This window comes from Stegostoma tigrinum, unplaced genomic scaffold, assembly GCF_030684315.1.
Source record: "Stegostoma tigrinum isolate sSteTig4 unplaced genomic scaffold, sSteTig4.hap1 scaffold_94, whole genome shotgun sequence".
NCBI classification, from domain to species: domain Eukaryota; kingdom Metazoa; phylum Chordata; class Chondrichthyes; order Orectolobiformes; family Stegostomatidae; genus Stegostoma; species Stegostoma tigrinum.
Window position 1 is genome coordinate 312936 of NW_026728819.1, and position 24122 is coordinate 337057.

Consider the following 24122-nt stretch of genomic DNA (forward strand, 5'->3'; position numbering starts at 1 on the left):
CTGACATAATGCGTAGTGAGCAGCTCTCCCTGTTTGATTGAGATGGTGTGTGAGTATGTGTGTTTATTATTATTTTAAACCTCTGTTATATTGCCAGCTTATGATTTATTTGGTAGTTTGATGTTGCTATGATGTTTTGTAATGCTGTGGAGGTGGTGTAGTGCACATAAGACTGACCTCTTGTTGTGTAATTTTGCTGCAAAATGCTGTAGCTCCCCCTTTCAAGTAATCTTTTCTGTTTTATCCCCTGAAATTTCTGGTTTGGAAAGTGACAATGTGAAGATCCAAAATGTCTGGGGCCAGGAAAGCTTTGAAAAAAAAACTTCCAGAGGGGGACAATATTGGCCTGATGCCTGTTCCCACTGCATACCATGAGGGGCCCATATGAGTCCTCTCTCTTTCTGACCCTGAAGTTTATATGGGTTATGGAGGAGGGCAGTGTGATTAGATGTGACAGTGAGAGAAAGATTTGAAGAACTGAGAGAGCAGGACAAACAGGAGAGCCAGAGAGAGTATTTGAGATTGTGAATTAACTGTAATGTCAGATTCTGGGGTCACAGGAAATAATTAAACTGAGCCAGCATCACAGATGGGGAAAAAAATCAGATTATCTGGCTGCTGGGACACTGCTGCATGTGGGATCTTGCTGTGTATTAATTGTCCCAGTGCCATTGTTACAGGCTGTGACTGTTTTAATCAGCTCACCCATCATTTCAAAGCTTTACGAAGGGACTGGCATGGAAACTAAACGCACCACCCGATATGTTTGTGTTCAGATGTTGCCAAGAGATTGTCCATGTGACAGAGAGGAAATCCCAGGATCTTGCTGCACTGTCTCTGCTTTGCCTTTCAACTAATGCTGTCTCTTTTTTTTCTCCAAAGGGATCAGTTATTTTTTGAAGAACCAAAGGGGAGGTTTTTGGGGCCCACAACGCATAGAACAACGGCTTTCTCCGAAGGGGGATATCATCCTGAGACTTATTGGACAGGCTGCACCCCAGGGTTTGAAGCTTGGGGTTAAAGTAATCGGGGCCATGGGATTTGGCACAAACATGTGTCAGGACTCCCCAAGGAGGAAATCAAAATTGTAAATGTGAAATCTCACAAAAGACATGTTCTGAAGTCAGAGTAATAATGTGAGAATGTGAAGTCGACATTGGGATTGAGAGACAGACTTGCAACATGGAGAGAGGCAGAAGAAAATGGAGAGGGACGGAGTGAGAGGCATTTGAGATTCTTAAGTATCTGTCACGATAGTGCCTGGGGAATACAGAAAATATTTACCATTTAACCAACATTGGGTTTATCTTGTTCCTGACACATTGCTGGCAGTGGGATCTTGCTGTGCCTCATTGTCCTGCAGCAATGCGACTGTCTCGATAATCTCCTCCTTTTAACCTTGCCTGATGGGTCTGGGATTGAAATTTCCCAAAGTTTTCCCCAATTCAATCAGAGCCTGGCATTGATGAGGGATGGCTTGTGTGAAGGGGAGACATCAAACCCTAGCCTCTTGCTGGGCGATTTCTTTAACAATGTCCTTCCTTTCCAGTTCCAATAACTTTCCTCCCTTTCTCTGTCTATTTATTTTGAAACTACAAGGGGATAAGAAATCCTTCCCTTGGACACAAGTTTCCTTCAGAGCGAGGAGGGGTGGGGTTCAGGCATTGGCCTGAGGCCTGTTCAAAAGGCTGCAGACTGCGGGGCCCATGTCAGTTGTATTTGATTATTACCTCAAGATTTGAATTCCTCTGGTGTACCCTGGTTTTCTTTTAGGAGCCTCCAGGTAACTTTTAAGAACAGGTTTGAAGTCTGGGGTTAAAGTAACCAGGGCTTTGGGATTTGACACAAACATGTTAATTCTCCTCCCAGTGAGTGTCTGACAGACAGGACTCCCCACGGAGGAAATTAAAACCATAAATGTGAAACTCTCTTCAAAGACTCATTCTCACTTCAGTGTAATGTGTGACATGTGCAGGCCAGGATGAAAAAAAATTGATAATCACATAAATAAAATATTTTTTGGCCATTTTACTTCAATCCCCTGAGTAACTGCGAGGGCATCTCTGTCTTTCTCACTCTGTCTCCTCTCCTGAACCCTCTCCAGCTTCCTTTCACTTTTTTTTTCAAACAGAAACAGAGGGGGAGTTAGAAATAGTTTGCAATACAAAGTTTTTTTACCAAAAAAAATACAGATGTAGACAAAAAGTGTGAGTGGGAGGGTGTGAGGGATAAAGGGACAAGATATGTCTTTGTATCTGTGCTGGGAAAGGGAGACAGGATCTGGGGGAGGTGGCATATTGTTGGTGAGAGAACTGGGGTCTCCAATATCTCTTCACTGCCCAACTCCAATCACTTTGTTCTAGAAAGTGCCACCCACCAACTCAAATCCTGGGATGGAGGGGGTGTTTTTTGTCCCAAAGAAACTGATAGCCTCTTCCCTGAATGGAAATTGTGATTTCAACACATTTTGGAGCAGGAAGGGGCGACCTGTAGGATCGCAATGTGTATCAATGACCTGCAGCATTACTGGCACAGAATGCTGGGAAACAGTGCCCTGGCTTATCAAACAGAATATCCTCCAACATCAATGTCACAGTCTTTTTAAATGATAACGATTACAATGCACAGGATTTAATCTGGGAGAGAGAGAGAAAAAAAATCAGAAATGGGGAGGTGGGGAGGGAACAAGTGAGAGAGGAAGAAAGATCGAAAGATTAGAGATTTAGAAGGGAAAGAGAGAGAGCCTGGAAAAGAGAGAGTGACATATCAGAGGTGAAGGGGAGAGAAGGAAGTATTTTGAATTTCGCAAGCAGCAGGATTGGTCCCTCTCTGTCAGCCTGGAGCCAGAATTGAGCCCTTAACCAGCATCAGTGAAACCCACAATCTATCTGCAGTCACACTGTTGCTTGTGGGATCTTGCTGTGTGTCAAATTACCTGCAGTGTGGCCTACATTGCAACAAGATGCCCAGTGTCCAAATGTTGTTTACAGAGCCTTTGATATTACATTTTCTTTGTCTCTCTGTCTCACTCTGTCCATCTCCTTCTCCACGCACCTTCCTCAGACTGGGATCTTCCTCACTTTCTCTCTGACCATACTCTGGCTCTTTCTTTCTCTCTTACTTTATCTCTTCCCCATTTCCCTCTCTCCATTGCCATTCCTCAGTTTAGGCCTTCCCCACTCCCACCACTCTCTCCAGACCGTCCCACCGTTTTAGACAGTCAATGCCGCAGTGTGACAGGTCAGGGTTACTAAATGGCAGGGGTGACAACATTTCAGTCACAGAGGTATAATTCAGAGACAGTGTTGGGGGGAAAGGGAGATGGAGACAGAGAGGAAAAGCTTAGAAAGGCGGGGATGGGAGTGAGATCGGAGGGCTGTGGGAGTGGGGAGGTGGGGATGTATGGGAGGCGGGGAATAGATACAAGGGCTGTGGTGGGGGATCAGTAGTCATTGGGATCTTGCTGTGCAGTTGTTTGTTTATTCAAAATTTAGCCCCTTCTGGGTGTTGTATATGGGACGGGGAGAGGGGAGAGTTGGGGGAGATCAGGAATCCTAACCATATGTGAAGCTTTGGAAGTCATATCTGTGTTTCAGATGGGGCCACATGGCAGCAAGCAATCAATGGAAGATGCAGGTGTCAGGTTCGTTTTCGGAGACCCTCATGGACTTGCTGCAATAACAAGACACTGACCTGTTTAGAAAAACACAAATCCTTTTATAACCAAGCAAGTACAAGCTGTGGAGAATTATTGTACTCAACACGGCACAGAGCGCAGAGTCTCACAAGTAATTCTCCCCGAGCAGTGGACAGTCCCCGCTTTTTATACTTTACAAAGACATGATACATAAAACAGATGTAATGGGAGCTGCTTGGCCTGCTGTGTTCATCCAGCTTCACACTTTGTTACCCTGATACATAAAACAGTTTCACATTTTACAATGACATGATGCATGAAACAATTACTACAACAGACAAAAACAGGATACCAAACAATGATTACATCAACAACATAAAAGACCAGGATATAGTATCGATTGCCAGTGAAGTAGCTGCTAATGGCAGGAGGCGATTTCGAGTTGTTGTCCAGGACAGATTCTGATTTCAAGTTGCCAGTGTTTCTGGCTGGAACAAAGTCAGTGCCCTGGCCCCTTTGTCAGCGACAGAAGTTACATGCTTCAGAGGTCTCACACCTTTACAAATGTTCCTTACTTAACCTTATTTGAAACAGTTTGATTCTTGTTTTATTCAGTCAGGAAGCTGAAGACAGTGTTTGCATAATGATGAGTGGGAAGATAAGGAGTTACAAAAGTTTTACACTGAATTCCTAGCTGGGCAGGAAGCTTCAGGGTAGTGCCTGCATACCGATGTGTAGGTAAATAAAAGACTTTAATTTATAGAAGTATAGACATCAATGGGATGTTATCCCAATAACATCTCACAGGCACCACCCGAATGAAGTGTATTGGCGAGCTGAAGGCCATAGGAGATTGGAAGGGAGGGGTGAGCTGGATACTCCTGTCGATCCATCAAACTGTTTTCTCTCCTGCATTTCATCTTGGAATATCTGGGAGAAATTCCGCTGGGACTTATTGTCATTTTAATGGAGAGGTAGGTGGGTAGGATGGGTTGCCAGGATCTGGGAAAGGAAGACTACAATCCCTCCTCCTCCCCCCACCACCCCATGTCCCAATGCCACCTCTTGGCCCCTCTTGGCCTGTCTGTGAGGTTTTGGGGTGAATGGAGGGAATTGTTCCCATTGACTGGGACCTTATTCTGATCTCTGGGAGGGCTGTGGGTGAGGGAGTGGGGGTGTCAGTGCAGGATCTGGAACGGGGAGGGGCTCAGTATTACAAAGGGGCAGAAACTGCAGGGACTGACATCACACCCACCCCCCACTCCCTCTACGCCAGTGTTCAGGATGAGTTAAGATTCTCCATCAACGTGTGGCCATTTTCACATTTTGCTGTTTATGCAACCACACACAGCGCGGAGAGTGGAGGTGGGGTTGGGGTGAAGATGGGAGTGTTGGGGGGAAAAGGAATACAGCTGAAACAGGTAGAGGTGGACACGTTTAGCGAGGCTAGGTACAGAATCTTGGGAGGTGGTGGTGAGAGGCTAACTCACGTGTTCAGTCCGACTCTGCTCAAAAGTTGAAATGGGGGAGTGTAATATTTGCAGGCGGGTTCAGTGGGGGAGAGGCCTGTTTTCACATTGCAGCCTGTAGAGGGGGTGGGCCAGGCTCCGACAAGGTGTTGAGGGAATCCCTCAGCAGTACCGCACACAGCTGCCGGTGGGATCTTACTGTGCACCAATGCAGCCTGCAGGTCACCCTCACGTCGACATGAGGCTGTCTGCAGGGCCCTGGGCTGAGACTGCTGATGGCCTGATAGTGCGTGCACTGAGTTGTATGTCACCCCTTCTTTCCCCAACCCTACCGCAGCCCAGAACCACCCCACATTCCCTCACCCCTGCAACCTCCAAAATGCGACAATGATGTTGCAAATGTCCACGAGACACAGCGGGGAGATGGGAACACATGGCAAACGTGAGGCAGAAGAGGGCATTGCTATTGAAACTTGAAGGAAATGGAGAGAGTGAGGGACATTGATCGATTCTCGAGCAGGAGAAAGTCAACAGAGATCGATCCATGGATAGGGGCAGAGACAGAGATGGGGAGGGAGAGAGACAGGCGACTGGACACTTTGAAAGGTTCATCATTAATATTTCATGTAGAAACAGCACCAATCCCAGGTGGAGTGGGCAAGAGGTTTGTGCCTGGTGAATGGGAGTGGGCAGAGGGGAACATTGGTCATTTCTTTGTGTTTTTTTAACCGCATCGCCAGAGTGACAGAGAACAAGCTGTGGGGGGGACAGGTTAAACACTGAGTGGGGAGATGGAGAGGGACAGAGACACAGGCCCTGTTGGGTGACTCTCCACCACTGAGTCACTGCCCAGCCTCTCAGGAAATAAACCTTTTTTGAGTGCGAGCAGCAGCGGAGGCAAGACGGACCCGGAAGACCGCAGCTAAGGTAAAGCAGTTTATTTTTAAAATTACTTACCAGTAGCGGGCAGCGGTGTTTTTCCTCTTTCAGAGAAGGAGCGGGAGCAGCGGAGGAAGTGACGAGGACCAGAGGGGCAGCCGGGAAGGAAAGCAGTGAGTATAAATACTCACCCTTCGACGCCAACGGCCATTTTGAGTGCGAGCAGCAGCGGAGGCAAGACGGACCCGGAAGACTGCAGCTAAGGTAAAGCAGTTTATTTTTAAAATTACTTACCGGTAGCGGGCAGCAGTGTTTTTCCTCTTTCAGAGAAGGAGCGGGAGCAGCGGAGGAAGTGACGAGGACCAGAGGGGCAGCCGGGAAGGAAAGCAGTGACCATATATATCAGCAAGGCGGCTAAACCCGAGACTCTACAACTGTAGAGTCTCCCACCCGCCCTCCTCCTCTAACCTAGTTAGTAAGGTAAGGTTCATTCTAAACTTTCTCTATTGAATATAAGTTTGTTATTAATTTGTTATTATTATTTGACGTAAGCTTTCTACTTTAGTATTGAGTGGGTGTTCAGATAAGTGGGGTATGGACGCGAGGGCAGTTGCTTGTTCCTCCTGCAGAATGTGGCAGTTGGGAGATGTGGCACACGTCTCCACTGGCTACATCTGCGGGAAGTGCACCCAGCTACAGCTCCTTGAAAACCGTGTTAGGGAAATGGAGCTGGAGCTGGATGAACTACGGATCATTCGGGAGGCAGAGGGGGTAATTGAGAGGAGTTATCGGGAGTTGGTCACTCCTAAGGCTCAGGGCGAGGATAGATGGGTTACAGTTAGGGGGAGGAAAGGGGACAGACAGACAGTGCAGAGATCCCCTGTGGGCATTCTCCTCAGCAATAAGTATACCGTTTTGGATACTGCTGGGGGGGATGACCTACCAGAGGAAAGCCATAGTAGTCAGTTCTCTGGCACTGAGCCTGACACTGTGGCAAAGAAGGGAAGGGGGCAGAATAGAAAAGTACTCGTGGTAGGGGACTCGATAGTTAGGGGAATCGACAGGAGATTTTGTGGGCAAGATCGGGATTCCCGGAAGGTAAGTTGCCTCCCTGGTGCCAGGGTCCGGGACGTCTCCGATCGGGTGTATAAAGTGCTAAAAGGGGAGGGCGACCAGCCAGAAATCGTGTTACATATTGGCACAAATGATATAGCCAGAAATAGGTTTGAGGGTATAAAAAGTGATTTCAGGGAGTTAGGATGGAAGCTGCAGAGCAGGACGAACAGAGTAGTGTTCTCTGGTTTACTACCGGTGCCACGAGATAGCGAGGTGAGGAACAGGGAGCGGGCGCAGCTGAACACGTGGCTACGCAGCTGGTGTAGGAGGGAGGGCTTCAGATATGTTGATAATTGGGATGCCTTCTGGGGAAGGTGGGACCTGTACAAGAAGGACGGGTTGCATCTGAACTGGAAGGGGTCCAATGTCCTGGGTAGAAGGTTTGCTCGAGTAGTTCGAGAGGGTTTAAACTAGTATGGCAGGGGGGTGGGAACCTGAGCTGTATACCAGAGGTGAGCGTTGATGCAGGTGAGGCAGTAGCAAGAGGTAGACCAGCTAGTGGGAAGGATTTTCCTGGGAAGGAACCAAGGGATCGGTTAAAGTGTGTTTGCTTTAATGCAAGGAGTATCAGGAATAAAAGTGATGAACTTCGAGCATGGATCAGTACCTGGTGCTATGATGTTGTGGCCATAACAGAGACATGGGTTTCTCAGGGGCAGGAATGGTTGCTGGATGTTCCAGGGTTTAGAACATTTAAAAAGAATAGGGAAGGGGAAAAAGAGGAGGGGGTGTAGCACTACTAATCAGAGAGAGTATCACAGCTACAGAAGCTTCCATTGTCGAGGAAGATCCGCCTACCGAGTCAGTATGGGTGGGAATTGGGAACAGCAAGGGAGTAGTCACCTCGTTAGGGGTTTACTACAGGCCCCCCAATAGCAGCAGGGAGATTGAAGAAAGCATAGGTCGACAGATTTTGGAAAAGTGTGCACGCAGTAGGGTTGTTGTAATGGGTGACTTTAACTTTCCTAATATTGATTGGAACCTCCTTCGAGCAGAAGATTTGAATGCAGCTGTTTTTGTAAGGTGTGTTCAGGAGGGTTTCCTAACGCAGTACATTGACAGGCCGACGAAGGGAGAGGCCATTCTTGACTTGGTGCTCGGAAACGAGCCGGGGCAGGTATCAGATCTTGTGGTGGGAGAGCATTTTGGTGATAGTGACCATAACTGCCTCACATTCCACATAGCTATGGAGAAGGAGAGGATTAGGCAATATGGGAGGATATTTAATTGGGGAAGAGGAAACTATGATGCGATTAGACATGAGTTAGGAAGCATGGACTGGGAGCAGTTGTTCCATGGTAAGGGAACTATAGACATGTGGAGACGGTTTAAGGAACAGTTGTTGGGAGTGATGAGTAAATATGTCCCTCTGAGACAGGCAAGAAGGGATAAGATTAAGGAACCTTGGATGACGAGAGCGGTGGAGCTTCTTGTGAAAAGGAAGAAGGTAGCTTACATAAGGTGGAGGAAGCTAGGGTCAAGTTCAGCTAGAGAGGATTACATGCAGGCAAGGAAGGAGCTCAAAAATGGTCTGAGGAGAGCCAGGAGGGGGCACGAGAAAGGCTTGGCAGAAGGAATCGGGGAAAACGCAAAGGCATTTTACACTTACGTGAGGAATAAGAGAATGGTCAAAGAAAGAGTAGGGCCGATCAGGGATAGCATAGGGAACTTGTGTGTGGAGCCTGAGGAGGTAGGGGAAGCCCTAAATGAGTTTTTTGCTTCTGTCTTTACGAAAGAAACCAACTTTGTAGTGAATGAAACCTTTGAAGAGCAGGTGTGCATGCTGGAATGGATAGAGATAGACGAAGCTGATGTGCTGAAAATTTTGTCAAACATTAAGATTGACAAGTCGCCAGGCCCGGATCAGATTTGTCCTCGGCTGCTTTGGGAAGCGAGAAATGCAATTGCTTCGCCACTTGCGAAGATCTTTGCATCCTCGCTCTCCACTGGAGTCGTACTTGAGGACTGGAGAGAGGCAAATGTAATTCCTCTCTTCAAGAAAGGAAATAGGGAAATCCCTGGCAATTATAGACCGGTAAGTCTCACGTCTGTCGTCTGCAAGGTGTTAGAAAGGATTCTGAGGGATAAGATTTATGACCATCTGGAAGAGCATGGCTTGATCAAATACAGTCAACACGGCTTTGTGAGGGGTAGGTCATGCCTTACAAACCTTATCGAGTTTTTTGAGGATGTGACTAGAAAAGTTGATGAGGGTCGAGCTGTGGATGTGGTGTATATGGACTTCAGTAAGGCATTTGATAAGGTTCCCCATGGTAGGCTCATTCAGAAGGTCAGGAGGAATGGGATACAGGGGAACTTAGCTGCTTGGATACAGAATTGGCTGGCCAACAGAAGACAGCGAGTGGTAGTAGAAGGAAAATATTCTGCCTGGAAGTCAGTGGTGAGTGGAGTTCCACAGGGCTCTGTCCTTGGGCCTCCACTGTTTGTAATTTTTATTAATGACTTGGACGAGGGAATTGAAAGATGGGTCAGCAAGTTTGCAGACGACACAAAGGTCGGAGGTGTCGTTGACAGTGTAGAGGGCTGTTGTAGGCTGCAGCGGGACATTGACAGGATGCAGAGATGGGCTGAGAGGTGGCAGATGGAGTTCAACCTGGATAAATGCGAGGTGATGCATTTTGGAAGGTCGAATTTGAAAGCTGAGTACAGGATTAAGGATAAGATTCTTGGCAGCGTGGAGGAACAGAGGGATCTTGGTGTGCAGATACATAGATCCCTTAAAATGGCCACCCAAGTGGACAGGGTTGTTAAGAAAGCATATGGTGTTTTGGCTTTCATTAACAGGGGGATTGAGTTGAAGAGTTGTGAGATCTTGTTGCAGCTCTATAAAACTTTGGTTAGACCGCACTTGGAATACTGCGTCCAGTTCTGGGCGCCCTATTATAGGAAAGATGTGGATGCTTTGGAGAGAGTTCAGAGGAGGTTTACCAGGATGCTGCCTGGACTGGAGGGCTTATCTTATGAAGAGAGGTTGACTGAGCTTGGTCTCTTTTCATTGTAGAAAAGGAGGAGGAGAGGGGACCTAATTGAGGTATACAAGATAATGAGAGGCATAGATAGAGTTGATAGCCAGAGACTATTTCCCAGGGCAGAAATGGCTAGCACGAGGGGTCATAGTTTTAAGCTCGTTGGTGGAAAGTATAGAGGGGATGTCAGAGGCAGGTTCTTTACGCAGAGAGTTGTGAGAGCATGGAATGCATTGCCAGCAGCAGTTGTGGAAGCAAGGTCATTGGGGTCATTTAAGAGACTGCTGGACATGTATATGGTCACAGAAATTTGAGGGTGCATACATGAGGATCAATGGTCGGCACAACATTGTGCGCTGAAGGGCCTGTTCTGTGCTGTACTGTTCTATGTTCTATGTTCTAAACCCTGGGGACAGTCAGAAAGCATCTGCCCCTTGATCCCTGTTGAAATCTCTTCCATTTCTCTGGGTTCAAAACCAGGGGAAAGTGCTGATAAAATGGGGAAATGTTGGAGGTCAGTCAGTGGCAGGATTGCCTTTGTTTCTGTTTATTTTTTCTTCAAAATATCCTGGCTTTGATTTGGTCAATTTCTGTCTGTTTATTTTCTCTCTCTTTCTCTCTCTCTCTCTCTCTCTGTTTCCCCCGCTCACCCCTCACCCCACCATCTCATTCTCTGTCTCTCTCTCTCTGTGCTGGGGCAGGGGGGGAGATATCTGACACTGAAGCTTGTAGACAGTGAGACACACAGATTCTGGGAGTGGGGGTGTGGGATGTGTGAGGGGGGTGTGAATCCCAGCTCTGGAGTAAATATCTCTCCTGCCCTTCCCCTCAAACAGAAACACTGGGACAGTGAGGCAGTTTGAGATATCTTCCTGTTCCCCACTCTCTGTGTTTAAAATCAGGAGCTGTGCTGGTGTTTGGGTGGAGGGCGGGGTGGGGTGGGGTGAGGAGAGTGTGAGATTGTGGATACTCAGGCATGTTCAGCAGTGGGATCTTGCTGTGCTGGGTGGGGAATGTCTCAGATTGCTGAAGGCAGCAAGCGGTGAGATTTTGCTGAGCTTTCGGTGCTTTTTAAAAAAAAAATCCATTTTCATTTCTCTCTGTCTTACCTCCACCCCCAAGGAGATTTTATTCGGGAGCTGAAACTCGGGATGATGCAGAGTCAGAGAGAATCAAATCATTCTGCAGTGAGGAATCGTCAGACAGGAGCTGGGACCAGAGAGAGCGAGACAGAGAGAATCACAATAAACCATCCAGTGTCCTTGTCGTTCAATTCCACACTCACATGCTCACAGGAAAAATGAATTATGGGGCTCAGGCAGTCTCTGGAGTTTGGACCACAAGGGCGTGAGACCTGGGCTGGGGCTTGGGGGAGACGAAGGGGAAAAATGGGGCTGCTGCACAGTCTGATCCCACAGATTTCACTGCCTTCCTCTGACTCCATATTCCCAGCTTCTTGTCTCTCTCACAGCTTTCCATAAGTCTCCATCTCCCCCACATCCCCAAATCTCCCCCATCCACTCTCCCCTGATCCTCTGATATCCTTCCTTCGAATCACTTGGCTCCCTTCCTGGGATTTTCAGGAACTGTTCCAGCGTACAATCTTTCTGAAATCTGGCCTTCCCCATTCACCTCTCTCTGCACTTTCACTCTCTCACTGTCCTGTGGGATCTTGCTGTTCCTGCCTGACAGTCATTCTATCTGCATGCTCCCTCACTGTCTCCCTATTCCCTACTCTCGATGGTATCTCTCTGTCTGCTCTTCTTTCACTCGATTTCTCTCTGTCTCTCTCTCTCTCTATCCTTTCCTATTTTCTCCCTGGGATTTCTCTCTCTCTCTCTCTCTGTCCTTTCGTGTTCTCTCCCTCGGATTTCTCCCTCTCTACCTGTCCTTTTCCATTCTATCCCTGGGTTTGCTCTCACTCTAAGTTGCTTTCTGTTTCTCTACCTGAGTTTATAGCGGGTTTTGAGAAAATTTGTAGCTCAGGTTGAGTTTCTGGATGTAAGTTTGCTCGCTGAGCTGGAAGGTTCATTTTCAGACGTTTCATCACCATTCTAGGTAACACCATCAGTGAGCCTCCGACGAAGCGCTGGTGTTATGTCCTGCTGAGTTTACATTAACCTCAGTTTATTTTCCCCCTCTTTCCCACTCTTTCTATCTGCCCTTTTTCTTGTTCTCAATGGGATTTCTCTCTGCCCTGTCTGTCTGCCCTTCTGACTCTCCCAGTGGTACTCTTTTGCTCCGCCTCTGCCCCTGGGTTTCCTCATTATGTCTCTCTTGCTGAGATCATTCTCTCTCCCCTCCCTCTGCCTCTCTCCCTTTCTGTTTCTCTGTCTCTCTCCTCAATCTTTCTCTGTCTATCGTCTGTTTTCCAGCCTCAAGTTTCACACTCTCTCGGTCCGTGTGTCTCTCTCGCTTGTCTATCCTTCTATCGCTCTCTGGGGTCTTTCTGTCCCTTTCTATCTGACCCTCTGTTTCTCTCTCCCTATCTTTTCATCTCCCTCTGTCTCTGTCCTACACCTTTTCACTCCCTGGGATCTTTCTCTGTCTCTCTCTCCTTCCCCCTCTCCCCCCTCTCACTTTCCCTCCCTCCCTGGGATTATCTGCCTGCCTGCCCATTGCTCTCTCTCCCTCCCTGGGGCTGTGTCACTCTGTCTGCCTGTATCTCTCTGTCTCTCTCCCTAGAGTGGGTTTGGGCTTTGTGCCAGAGTGGAGAGGGGTGTATATTTATTGGAGTGAGATCGCCCCTGTTTTCTTCTCTCCCTCTCTTTCTTTGTCTGTCCCTCTCTCTTTATCTGTTCCCCTCTCCACATCACTTCACTATTCTTCTGTCTCTCTATACCTCTTTTCTCCTGTTGGATTTTCTTTCTCTCTCTCTCTCACCCCTCTCCCTCCTTCTGTGTGTTTCCACTTCTTACTCCCCATAGCTTGTCTATCCCTTGGCATGTCTGTGCCTCTTTTCTCCTCGTGGGTTCTCTCCCTCCCTCTCTGTCTATGACTCTCTCTCCCCATTGCTTGCCTCACCCTCCCTGAGCCCCTGCCCCACCTGAGTTTCACCCTTGCCTGCTCTCTCTAAACTGAAAGGGGGGTGGGGGGTTACCTGTCTCATTGAGGGGGGCAGGGTCTGCCTGGGGACCAGGGTCTTGCTGTTATGTCAGGCAGTCAGTGAAAAGGCCTCTGAGTCTCTCGCCCTATGCCCTGTGACCTCTGCCCCCAGGGTGAGGCAATGACTTGGTGAGGTGGAGGGGGGATTGTCCACAGAAGGAAATGCAGAGGGCCATTTATATACAGTGGAGTTGCGGTCACGGAGGAACTGGGAGGGGAGAGGAGCTCTATGTGGGGGGGGTGGTAATTATAAACTGAGAGTTGAAACTTTTTGTGAGGGACAAAATATTTGTGTGGTAAAACTCAAGTTGGGGAATTTTGAAAGGTGTTGCAAACATTTATTGAGGGGGCAATATCAGGGGAAATGCAAAGTGGGGGAGTCCCAAAATGGGGAAGGAGGGCAAGCTTTGGGGGCAATATTGTGGAGAGTAACTGAAATTGGGGAAGCAGCAATATAAGGGAAAAATATTTGACAGGGAGGGTCAAATTACTTATGGGGGGGTGCAATATTGTTTTGGGGAGGCACAGGATTTGGAGATGGGGTACAATATTGTGATGGTCGGGAAAAAGTGGAGGACACATTTCTGGGGAGGTAAAAAGGGGCAAAACGTGGAGACAGTGAAACATGCTGGACAGAAGATTTGGGCAGGAGGCAGAAAATGGCTCAAAATTGCATGCCACAAAATTCTAGGGCTCATTTTGGCAGGGGTCATTTCAGGGGAGCACATTGGGAAGCATACATTTAAGGAAGGCATTTGATAAGGTTCCCCATGGTAGTCTCATGCCGAAAGTAAGGGGACATGGGATGGGGGGAAATGTTGCAGATTGGATTCAGAATTGGCTGACTCTTAGAAGACAAAGGGTGGTAGTGGATGGAAAATATTCAACATGGTGCTCAGTTACAAGTGGTGTACCTCAAGGATCTGTTCTGGGTCCTCTTCTATTTGTGATTGTTGTGAATGGTTTGGATGAAGGAGTGGAAGGGTGGATTATTAAGTTCGCAGGCGATATGAAGGTGGGTCGAGTTGTGGATAGTGTGGAGGGCTGTTCTAGGTTACAAAGGGATGCAGAGCTGGGCAGAGAAATGGCAGATGGAGTATAATCCTGAAAAGTGTGAGGTGATTTATTTTGGAAGGACAAATTTGAAAGCAGAGTACAGGGTTAACGGAAAGATACTTGGCAGTGTGGAGGAGCAGAGGGATCTTGGGGTGCATGTCCACAGTTCCCTGAGAGCTGCCACCCAGGTGGATAGAGTTGTTAAGAAGGCACTTGGTGTGTTAGCTTTCATTAATAGAGGGATTGCGTTCAAGAGCTGTGAATTTATGCTCCAGCTGTACAAAAGCATGGTTCGGCCACATCTGGAGTATTGTGTCCAGTTTTGCTTGCCTCATTACAGGAAAGATGTGGAATCATTGGAAAAGATTTAGAGGAGATTTACCAGGATGTTGCCTGGAACAGAAGGAAGGTCTTGCGAGCAAAGGTTGAGAGAGCCAGGGCTTTTCTCTTTAGAACGAAGGAGAATGAGAGGTGACTTGATAGAGGTGTACAAAATGATGAGCGATATAGATAGAGTGGACAGCCAGAGACTTGTTCCTAGGGAGGAGGTAGCTATTATGACGGGGCATAGTTTTAAAGTGAGTGGCAGTAGATATAGGGGAGACGTCAGAGGTAGGTTCTTTACTCAGAGAGTGGTTGGGGAGTGGAATGCATTGCTGGAGCAGATAGTGGAGTCGGCCTCATTAGGGGCATTTGAGTGGCTATTAGATCGGCATGTGGATGACAATCTCAGGTGGGGGTGGAGGTTAGATAGGCCTTGGATTTAGGGTAAACGTTTGGCACAACATCATGGGCCGAAGGGCCTGGACTGTGCTATGTTCTATGTATATGTGATGGGAGCTACTTGTGGGATCTCACCGAGCTGAGTAGGGTAAGGGGTGGATGGTGATGCAGGAGGGAAAAAGGGAGACAGCTGAAAGAGGGAGAGGTGGGTGTGGTGGGGGGGGGTGATAGGTACAGGATCTGGGGTGGGGGGGATAGGGGAGAGGAGGTTACTCCAGTGTTCAGGCCGAGCCCAGCTCCAAGTTGAAATGGGAGAGTTCAGTGTTTGCTGGTGGGGAGGCCCCTTTTTGCAATTTGCAGCCTGTGGGATCTTGCTGTGTGGGGACAGCCTGTAGCCGTTCCCTTTACAGTAGCGAGGCTACACTTTCCAAATTCAGATGTGGTGGGGCGGGTGAGGAGGGAGGGCTTCCGAAATTGGGTGGAAATGATGCAGAAACGTTCAGGCTTCTTCAGTGTGGGGTAAGGGCATTGCAGGGGACAGCAGGTGGGATCCTGCTGTGCAGAATGTCCTTCATTCCTATGTCAGCTCCTCTCCTTGTGGGGGCGCTGTGGGGGTGGGAGGATGGGCTCCAACAGGTCGTTAAGGGAATCCATTGGAGGTCCTGCATACTGTAGTCTGTGGGATCTCGCTGTGTATCCCCTTTGGCAGCATGTCACCCTCAGGCTGTCTGAAGGGACCCAGGCTGAGTTTTCTGACAGTCTGATAGTGGGTGGGGTGTAAAATCCCTCCCTTTTGCTGTGCGCCCCCCCACCCCAGTCAGACACGCCCCTCTCCACCACCTCTCGTCACCCCCTCACCCACCAAAATGTGACAGTGTCATGCCTCCCAGACACAGTGGGGAGAAGGGAACACGTGGCAAATGTGAGGCAGGAGAGGGCACTGCTGTCAAATGGAGAGGGAAGAGAGAGAGAGAGTGAGGCATTGAGCCATTATCGGGCAAGAGAAAGCTCAACAGAGATGAAGACATTGATAGGGACAGAGAGAGAGGGAGAAAGGGGAAGGGGTGGAAAGGAAAGAAAGAGAGAGAGAGGTGACTGCACCAGTGGAAGATCCACGTCTAATATTTAATGTAGAATCAGAACCAATCCCAGACAGAATGGACACGGGGGCTGAGCCCGGTGAATGGGAGTGGACCGGGGGGAGGAGGGCACTGGTTTTGTTTTTCAACATCCCCCACCCCATAATGTCAGAGAACCAGCTTGAGGGGGCAGGTTAAACACGGAGGGAGGGAGAGACACAGGCCCTGTGGTGTCACTCCTACCACTGAGTCATTGCCCAGCCTCTCAGAAAATAAACCCTGGGGGCAGTCAGAAAGCATTTGCCCCTCGAATCCAGATGAAATCTGTTCCCATTCTCTGGATTTAAAAGTCAGGGGAAAGTGCTGAGAAATTGGGTTGATTTTGGAAGTCAGTCAGTGATGGGACCTCGTTTTGATCCTCGTTATTTTGTTTCAAAATATATTGGCTTTGATGTGATCAATTTCCATCTCTCTCTCTCCCTGGGGGATTTCTGAGAGACTGAAACTTGGGCACAGACAGAGGGAGACAAACAGAGTCTGGGAGTGGGGATGGGTGTGTGAATCCCAGCCTCTGGAGTAAACATTTCTCCTGCCCCCCTCCCCTCAAACAGAAACACTGGGACAGGCCTGAGACAGGTTGAGACACCTTCCTGTTTGGCGTTCTCTCAGTTTAACATCAGGGGCTCTGCTGGGGGAATGGGAAGCTGTCAGGTTGTGAAGTCCAAGCAGCAATGGGATCTTGCTGTGCTTTAGATGCTATAATTTATTTATTCAATTTTCATTTCTCTGTCTTTCCACACCTGCCCCCGAGGAGATTTGACTTGGGAGCTGAAACCCCAGATGATGTGGGGCTGCTGCACAGTCTGATCCCACAGATTTCACTGCCTCCCTCTCTCTCTGCCTCCAAATCTCAGCTTCCTGTACCTCCCACTGCTTTCTATAAATCTCTGTCTCCCCCACATCCTTCACATCTCCCCGTTCACCAATACCCCACCTCAAGTCTCTCCCGCAACTCTCTCACCCCTTTCCCCAGATTTTGCAGGAACTGTTTTAACGTCCAGCTTTTCCCATTTCTGAACTTCCCAGTCCACCTCTCTCGACACCTTTCTCTCCGCCTGATGGTCATCCTATCTGTGACCACCCCACTCTGTATCTCCATCACTCACTCTCCATGGTATCTATTTGCTCTCCTCTCCTTTGATTTCTCTCTGTACCTGTCCTTTCTCGTTCTCTCCCTGGGATTTCTCTCCCTCTCTCTGTCAGTCCTTCTCTCTGTATGCTGGATTTATTCCCCACTCCCACCTCTCTGCCCTTTTCCTTGCTCTGAATGGCATTTCTCTCTCTTCTCTCTCTCACCCCGTGGCTTTATTGTTCTCTCTCTGCTCCTTTCCTTGGGTTTTGTCTTGTCTCTCTCGCTGGTTTCTTTTGCTCTCTACTCCCTCTCTGTCTCTGTCCCAGGCCCGTGCCTCAATCCCTTCTGTCCTCCCAGATCCCAGTTCTTCCAGTCAGTTCCCAGCTCTCCCTACCTGACATACACCTCCCTCAGGTACAGAGCAGAGTAAGAGGCTTCTTTGTGAGATTAAAGCAGGATGTGAGGTGGTGTGAGAAAAAGCAACAACTCAAAAGTTCTGTCCAGTGGCTCCTGTCTGTCTCTCCCTTCTCCCCCTTAAACAGTCACTCCCTTTCTCTCACACTCCTTCACACTCTCTCTCTCTCTCTCTCTCTTTCTCTCTCACACACACACACACACACACACACACACACACACACACACACACACACACACCAGGCCTGAAATCCACACAGATACAAAACTGCAGTTTAAAACTAGCTACAACACCCTTTCATTCTGAAAAGGGAACAGAGTTTTCTGCAGCCAGGGAACCCACATTTATCCCACAGGGGAACACAATACTTTCACTCAAACACAAGATGTGAGTGGGATTGAACTGAACCAGTACAGTTGGCGAGTTTACTTTTAATGATTTTCTGAGAATGAACATCAATCAGTTTCACAGATGGACATCAAGTGATGCCATGGATCTGTTGCACCATTGGGCGTATGTACATTGCACAAATGATCATGTGTTTCTTAAACACATTCACCTTCTCCCTGACAGTAGCCAAGGGGCATCACAGCACTGTCCCACTTTCTCATCGGCATTTCATTTGTAAAAGCTGGGAATTACCTGATTGACAAGAACTGTCTTAAAGCTGGTTAATGTCAGGGCTGTGCCTGCGACTGCACATGGAATCTGTATGTGTCATTTTGTTTCTTTGTGTCTGTGTTTCTGTGTGTTTGTGGTGTGTGCTTCTGCGTTTGTGTGTGGCTGTGTCTATCTGTGTGCTTCTGTCTTTGCATGACTGGGTCTGCATGTACATATGTGTGTAAAAATGTATCTGTGTGTCTCCATGTCTGTGCCTATATGTGTGTGTGTTTGTGTCTCTGTGTGTGTGTGTGTGTGTGTGTGTGTGTCTGTGCCTGTGTGTATTGACGCTGCTGTGTGCTGCTCTCTCTCTCTTTGACTGAGCCCCTGCTGGCTTTCACCATCGATCATCCTTGTGCAGTGGCGTGAGGAGGCCAGCAGAGGGGGATATTGTTTCACTTTAAACACAAGGGAGCAATCGGGATCGGAGATAACAAAGTGTGGAGCTGGATGGACACAGCAGGACAAGCAGCATCTCAGGAGCACAAAAGCTGACGTTTCGGGCCTAGACCCTTCATCAGAAAAGTGGGATGGGGAGAGGGTTCTGGAATAAATAGGGAGAGGGGGGAGGCGGACCGAAGATGGTTTGCAGTGGGAGAGAGATCACCTGAGGTTGGTCCGGAGGGAGGAGGGTAACTTCTTCAGGTTAGAAAAGGCTTCACAGTGAGGTTAACATTGTATCAGAGATCATGGGAACTGCAGATTCTGGAGCAATCGGGAGTGAGACATAGATCCCTCTCTCTCTCTCTCTCTCTCTCTATATATATATATATATATCCCCCACCTCATTCTGTCTTTGCCCCCCCTCTCTCTGCCTCTCCTGCTCTCTCACTCCATCTCTCTCCTCCCTCCCTTTCTCTCTGCCTCTCTCTCTCTCTGTCTGATCCTTCGAGTTTGGCCCACCATGAGGAAAGCTCATGTTTGATGTGATGGTGAGTGAACGGAAGGAAGGTGATAAATCTCATGTGAGAAGCAAAATGGGACGATGGACAAACTAAGACAGCGAACATTAGAAGATATTGAGTGTCTGTGAGCAGCTTATTGTTGAGAATGTGATGCCTGAGAGCCCTGTCCGCTTCCCTTCCATCACTTCACTGAACATTGAAGATAACTCACTCAGAGGCAGTAGGAACTGCTGATGCTGGAGTCTGAGATAACACAGTGTGGAGCAAGAGGGACACAGCTGGCCGGCAGCATCAGAGGAGCAGGAAAGCTGATGCTTCGGGTCAGGAGCCTTCTCCAGAAATGGGGGAGGGGGAATTAGGCTGAAAAATAAATAGAGGGGCGGCGGTGATAGAAGGTACATAGTGGAGGGATACGGTGGGAGAGAAGACGGACAGGTCAAAGAGGCGTGGATGAAGCCGGGGAGGTGAGTGTGGTTGGTGGGGATGGTCAGTGAGGTGGAGGGAGTGGATAGGTGTGAGGAGCGGGTAGGTGGGAGGAGCGGATATGTGGGAGGGAAGATGGACCGGTCAAGGAGACAGGGATTGGGGGTTGATGCTGGTCTTGGGATGAGATCTGGTGAGGAGTGTGGAGGATATGAGGGTTATACTTCCCTCTCCACCCCATCTGCCTTTTGAGGAACTGCTGTCTCCGCGATTCCTTCGTGCGCTCCACACCCCGCATTAACCCCACCAACTCCGGCATCTTTCCCTGCAACCGCAGGAGGTGCTAAATCTGCCCCTGCACCTCCCTCCTCACCCCCATCCCAGGCCCCAAAATACCGTCCACGTTAAACAGATGTTCACCTGCACATCCCCAAATGTGGTCGATTTTATCCGCTGTTCCCAATGTTTGCTCCTCAATGTCAGGGAAACCAAACGGAGGCCCAGAGACCGCTTTTTGTGAAACACCTACGCTCGGTTTGTGACAAACGACTGCACGTCCCAGTAGCGAACGAGTTCAACATTCCCTCCCACTCCTTGGACGACATGCCCATCCTGGGCCTCCTCCAGTGTCACATTGATGGCACCTGGAAACTGGAGGAACAGCAACAATAATACAGTTCTCTCTGCTGCTTGGCTCTCTTTAATATACATATTTATCAATTACAAATTGAAGTGATAGGTACAGTCAGTGGGATGGTGCCTTTTCTCACTGGCCCACTGAATTGAGACAATCATTGAAATGTTTCCCTGTAACCCCCTGTGGGATAAGTTTGGACCAGCGCTACCTCCAGCCTGTTACCATAGCGACAGGCTACTTCATTGCTGAAACATTGAACTGAAATGAGAAAATCCTGGATGGATTGATCAATGAGTGAATTTGATTGATTGATATATTTGGGTAAAGGGATATTTCAGCACATTCTTCAGCTGCTGCCTGAACTTAGTCTGGGTCACGGCATAAATCGCGGTGTTTGTGCAGCAGCTGAGGAGCTGCAGCATGAAGCCCAATTCCCGCACAAAGGGATCTAGATACACAGAGTCATACCCAAACAACCACATCCGGGACCATATGGAAAACACCATTAACGTTGACCATAACAGGATGAAATTGGCCGAGATCACAAACAGTAAAATGATGGATTTTTTTCGATTTCTCATTTCTGTGTCACACTGACCGTCCCCATTGGTGTGAGCCCGGAGTCTCCTGCGGGCTCTGCTGGTCACTAAAATGTGTCTGACGGTGAAAACATTGAGCAGCAGAATCAGGAGAAATGGGAGAGTCGGGGTTAGAATGTGGTGGAGGAACTCGATTGTGACCCAGGCACGAGATGATTGAACATCGTCTGTTCCCTCACAAAACCAGGGGGCGTTCACCAGCCAATAGTGAGCTGTGAGCATAAAATACCAGAAAATGTTCTTTAAACAGCTCAGCACAGTCACTGTTCCCAGAACCACAGCCGCCGTTTTCTCACTGCAATATTTACTTTTCAGCTTCTGGCAACAAATGGCCACAAATCGATCAAAGGTGAAAGTGACGGTTAACCAGACAGAACAGTCAGTGGCTGCATAAAGCAGGACGGCGTGGATATTACACACGAGGATGTACTGCACGAAATCAAATTGTGTCCAATAAACAATGGGAATGTGTCTCAATATCAGGTCGAGGATAATGACCAGTAGATCCGCCACTGCCATGGCCCCCAGGTAACGTCTGACACATGGAGACAATCCACAATCTTTATAAAGCAGGACGTAGATTGTCACTACGTTAACTGTGAGGAAGGAAAACAAACAAATCATAAACCAGCCTGGAAGCAAAGTTACCAGTTTGATTGAGGACCGAGTGACATTTTCAAATGTGTCGCTGATTTATTGCGGGGAAAAAAAGCTGATATAACAAATAGTAATTTCTCAATTTTGTTTGTGAAAAACGCAACATGAAACACAAGAAGCACTCCCACCCGAAACACACAGACACACATCCATAAGAACGGATGTTTTCTGGAACATTCCCACCTGCGCAGTCACAGGTCACTTCTTCACAGTTCCTGATACAGAGGGTGAAGACATTGCATTCCTGAAGGATTCTTTCCCAGTTCCTTGAAGACAAACAGAGTATAAAAAATTCTGTCTGTTTGTCTAAATTGTGGTCAATTTTCAGATGTGAAGAAACATGAACACAGGGAAAATGTATTCACCCCTTTAACTCCCTGAGGAAATTTTGAAACAGTATCTCCTTCTCCCTGGAAAGGGATCATTTCCCTCAGGATCTTATCTTTTGTTCAATTAACTGACATCCAAACATTCACAAATAAATTCGGTTACAGAATGTTCCGGGGAAAGTCGGTGACAGAATGTTCCGGGGAATGTCGGTTACAGAATGTGATGGAGTCATAAAGATCCACATCACAAAGGCCCTTCTGTCCATCAGTTTTGTTGAGAAACACAGCCTCGCGGTGGAAATCTCTCCCCAAACTCAACACAACTGGCAAACACAAACTGAAGGCATTGCCAGATCAGCTGAAGTGGTCAGTTATCTCACATTCTCAATTCACCTCACGGAACCAGCCCAGACACCACAAACCCAGATGGAATATCTGTTCAGCATGGAGCACTGTGCAGACCAGGCTAGTGTCCTGCTCAATGCAACCCGGCAATTTGCCCAGAGTGGGACACTGTGCAGGCCTCACCAGTCACATAGATATCAGTCCAGCACGGGGAGCTGTGCAGACCACACCAGTGCATCGATCTATAACCCTGGATCAGGTACCTCTCCAGCACGGGGGGCTGTGAAGTGAACACCACTGAACTGATCTCTAAACCCGGAGCAGTTACCCTCCCAGCGTGTAGATCTGTACAGACCACTCCAGTGCGGTGCTCGGTTAACGCTGCGTTAAATCGCTGCCCAGTTTGGGGAAACTTGCAGCCCATGCTGGAAGTGACAGGATGTGCTGCTCCCATCCATTTACAGCTCCATATCTCCAATGTGCCATGACAAGGGGTGCCATGGGTGTGAAAATCACTGCCAGAGAGAGATGGTGGGGAATCAGTTTAAATACGAACAAATGGGATGGATTGGATTTCTAGACAGAGACGGGGAGATTGAGAGACTGTGTCATGGAAGGATGTGCTCACAAGTTTTAGAATACTGACATGTAGACATTTTGATAGCATCTTGCAACATGGGTCAGTGTTTCAGGAATGATGTGTGAATAGGATATTGCTGTGAGTTCAGATGATGGAGAGTTTTGAATGAGCATTTGTTCTGCATTTGTGACAGACAGTGTGGTGAGCACAGTTTTTGACTCATTGGGCTGAATCTAACAATAATTTGTCTCAGTGACATTTCAATTGAGTTTGACAGAAGGATAGTCTGCAGGAGGCCGAGCTAGTTTTTTGATGCTATGTTATCAAACTCCCCTCATTTTCTCCCTCACCCAGCACATGCCATTCCTCTCATTCAATGCCAGCCTGACTCTCCCACCCATCATGGCTGGTAATAGTTCCCATCGCCTGGATGGCCCAGGTATTCCATCCCTGGTGCAGGTGCCATTCTTTAAAAGGCCAATGGGCACACATTAGAACTTTCTTAGTTTGGTGCCAGCCTACACGGTTTACCCCGAGCCTGGCAGATCAGGAGCAATTGCACCAAGATTGATCGAAAGGGACACGGAGATCCTGGTGCATGGGCGAGTACAAAGGAGGACCATTCTTTTAGCAGAGGAAACCACACCACCAGACCCACCGAGCATGGCCTGAGCTCACCACACAGCCCAGTGCAGTACCTGCAGTCTGAAGAAATGTCCAGCAACACAGGGCAACAATAGCCTTCCCCGCTCCGTCAGGATAAACAACACTGTATTCTCACTGCTCCATCTCTCCTTCTCTCTCTCTCTCTGCCTCTGTGTCTCTCTCACTCTCTCTCTCTGTCTCTCTCACACACACACACACCACCTCCGCTACTCCCCTACACTGAAAACATTGCATGGAATCAACATTGTCAACTGATTCAATCCGGACACCTCACCAATTCCCCCTCACCTACACCATCACTAACAGCAGGGCCATGCACATTCACCTTCATTCCAACCCTCCCTTTCCCTCATTCCAGGAGGAACAGCCTGGGATAGGACAGAAAAGGCCAAGCAGGGCGGTGGTGTTCCCCACATCAGTTCCCTCACCCACCTTCCCCCGCCGCATGGGGTGGACCCTGGAATGAGCTGGAGAGAACCAGGACGACCCGTGTGGAGATTCCAAAATATACATGTCCCACCGACCGAGTAAGCAGCAATGTTCAGTGAAGGGTAATTCTCACTTTAACCCCACTGTCAGTTCCATTTCCACCTGGCACAGCTTAGAAACTGTGCCCCTGATGCCATCTCCCTTTTATATCGAGCCGGTATAAATGGAATCCCCACGGTCTCGGTGGGCAGGAGGGTGGGCTCACAACACATCGTCTCCACCAGCTCCCAGGAA

At 48.4% G+C, this 24122-nt stretch overlaps 1 long non-coding RNA gene across 1 annotated transcript in view; it reads right to left on the reverse strand.

Annotated features, from left to right (window-relative positions):
* Positions 1 to 20196, reverse strand: part of LOC132209440 (uncharacterized) — a 31387-nt gene extending 11191 nt beyond the window's left edge. The window contains exons 1-2 of the long non-coding RNA XR_009445528.1: positions 20007 to 20196; positions 6064 to 6244 (exon numbers count right to left, since the gene is read on the reverse strand). This is a non-coding gene — a long non-coding RNA (uncharacterized LOC132209440). The remainder of the gene's footprint in view (positions 1 to 6063; positions 6245 to 20006) is intronic.
* Between the last annotated feature and the right edge of the window lie 3926 nt (positions 20197 to 24122).